The sequence below is a fragment of the Propithecus coquereli genome, unplaced genomic scaffold (genome assembly GCF_000956105.1).
Source record: "Propithecus coquereli isolate 6110/MARCELLA unplaced genomic scaffold, Pcoq_1.0 Scaffold218, whole genome shotgun sequence".
Taxonomy (NCBI): Eukaryota; Metazoa; Chordata; class Mammalia; order Primates; family Indriidae; genus Propithecus; species Propithecus coquereli.
In genome coordinates this window covers 3,277,120-3,280,079 of record NW_012146967.1, presented here as the reverse complement: position 1 = coordinate 3,280,079, position 2,960 = coordinate 3,277,120, and positions in this window count along the sequence as shown.

Sequence of the window (2,960 nt, the reverse complement as noted above, 5' to 3'; positions counted from 1 at the left end):
GATCTAGAGATTCAGTGCAATCCTTATCAAAATGCCAACATAATTTTTCCACAGAAATAGAAAAAGCAATCCTAAAATTTGTATGGAACCACAAAAGACCTTGAATAGCCAAAGCAATCTTTAGCAAAAAATACAAAGCAGAAGGCATCACATTCCCTGAACTTGAAAATCTATTACAAAGGTACAGCCATCAGAACAGCATGGTACTGACATAAAAACAGACACATTGACCAATTGAACAGGACAGACAGCCTAGAAACAAACCCATATATTTACACTCAAGTGATTTTCAACAAAGGTGCCAAGAACATACAATGGAGAAAGGGCAGTCTCTTCAATAAATGATGTTGGGAAAATTGATATCCATAGGCAGAAGAATAAAATTGGACCCTTATCTCATACCATATACAAAAACGAACTCAAAATGGATTAAAGACTTAAATGTAAGACCTGAAACTATAAAACTATTAGAAGAAAACATAGGAAAGAAGTACCATGACATTAGTCTGGGCAATGATTTCTTGGATTTGTCTCCAAAAGCACAGGCAAGGAAAGCAAAAATAAACAAATGGGATTGCATCAAACTAAAAAGCTTCTGTACAGAAAAGGAATGATTAATAAAGAGACTACCCACAGATTGGGATAAAGTATTTGCAAACCATACATCTGATAAAAGGCTAATATCCAAAATATATAAGGAATTCAAACAACTCAATAGCAAGAAAACAAATAACCCAATCAAAAAATGGACAAACAACCTAGACATTTCCCAAAAGACGACATACAAATGGCCAAAAGATACATGAAAACATGCTCGTCATTACTAATCATCAGGGAAATGAAAATTAAAACCATAGTGAAATATCACTTCATACCTGTTAGAATGGCTGTTACCAAAAGATGAGAGACAACAAGTGTTGGAGAGGGTGTGGAGAAAAGGGAAGCTCGTGTACCATAGGTGGGAATGTAAATTAATACAGCTATTGTGGAGGTTGCTTAGAAAATTAAAAATGTAATTACCCTACGATCCAGCAGAAACGGGTATGTATCCAAAGGAATTGAAATCAGTGTGTTGAAGAGATATCTACACACCCACGTTCATTGCAGCAATATTCACAATAGCTAAGATACGGAACCAACCTAGGTGTCCATCATCAGATGAATGGATAAAGAAAATACGTGTGTGTGTGTGTGTGTGTGTGTGTGTGTGTGTGTGTGTGTGTGTGTATACACCCACAAACAATGGAATGCCATTCAGCCTTAAAAATGGGGGAAAATGCTGTCATTTACTACAACATGGATGAACCCGAAGGACATTATGCTAAGTGAAATAAAAACAAGGCCCAGAAAGACAAAATACTGCATCATCTCACTTATACGTGGAATCTAAAAAAGGCAAACTCTTGGAAGTAGAGGGTAGAAAATTGGTTACAAGAGGCTGGGGAGTGGGGGTGGATGAGGAAAGGGGAGATGTGATCAAAGGGTATGAAGTTTTAGCTGGACGGGAGAAATAAGCTTCAGTGATCCATTGCACAGAAAATGGTGACTATGATAAATAACAGTGAATTGTGTATTTCAAAATTGCTAAGAGAGTAGATGTTAAATGTTTTTACCACCACAAAAGTATGTGAAGTGATGGATTTGTTAATCGGCTTGATTTAATCTGCAGTGCATACATGTGTCAAAACATCACATTGTGCATACCATAAATACATCAATACACAATTATTTGTCAATTAAAAGTAAAATTTTTTTAGAGAAAAGGTCATCTCGTCAGAAGGGCCTTCCTTCTCTGGCCATCCTGTCCAAGGAAGCCCTGTCCTGCGTTAATCTCTGTGACGTCACTCTGCGTATTCCTCGCCTGCATGTGCCCCAAACCGTAAATGTTTGTTCACTCCACTGTCTGCCTCCCTCTGCCAGATACAAGCTCTACGGGGACCTTTGGTGGGGAGAAGCTACCGGAGGAGCCTTTGACTAACTTTGGAGCTGGTCAACGATCGTAAGAGATGATTCAGAAAGTGAGAGAATTCCTACCAGTGCAAGGTTGACCAGAGTTCCTAAAAAAGGAATTGTTAAATAAACTGTCCCCTCAACTCTGACATTTTGTAACTTTTCCATCCAGTATTTTAAACATGGAAGAGGCTCCGTTCTCGTAATGACTCAGTAGCTTGTGTTGGACTCAACCTCTCATAGGTGATAATTATAAACTTTGGAAACTCTTCAAAGAAACTATTTGAGGTTGCTGGAGAGAAACAACAAGTAGATAGAATGCGGAGGGGATTCGACCAGTGAAAGAGGGGAACCACACCCACTGGGCGAGATCCACATTTATGTGGCTCTTCCCTTGAAAGCACTCGCCGGGCCACCTGGCAAGGAGCAGCTGGAACTAAAGCAGAGAGCTGCAGTTTTATTGCTTTGCCAAGTCGGTCGACAGAGTACAAGCTAACAGAGTGGCTGGAAAACAAGGAAATCTAAAGAGATGCCCAACTCCATGCTCCTAGCAAGATCGACTCAGGCCTCCACTGAAACTGTGTTGCACTTCAACCGCTCTCTCAGCCCACACCTGCTCGTCACTCCTGCCCGTCACGTTGACCATGAGAGCACTCTCCAATAAACCTCCTGCTTGCAAGGCACCATGGGAGAGTCAGATTCCTGGGGAGGCTGACTTACAGCAATCTGATTGATATTTATAGAACATTACACCCAACAACTGCAAAATACCTTCTTTTTAAGTGCATATGGAACAGTCATCACGATAGACCATATTGAACCATAAAATTAATCTCAATGAATGCCAAAGGATTAAAACCTTATAGACTATGTTCACTAAACACAAATGATCTATATTAAAAACAATAACAAGAAAATGTCTAAAAGAGCATTGAATTTTGAAAATTAAATAACACGTGGGTCAAAAAATAAGGGAAATTGAGAATAATGCGAATTGAATGATAATGAAA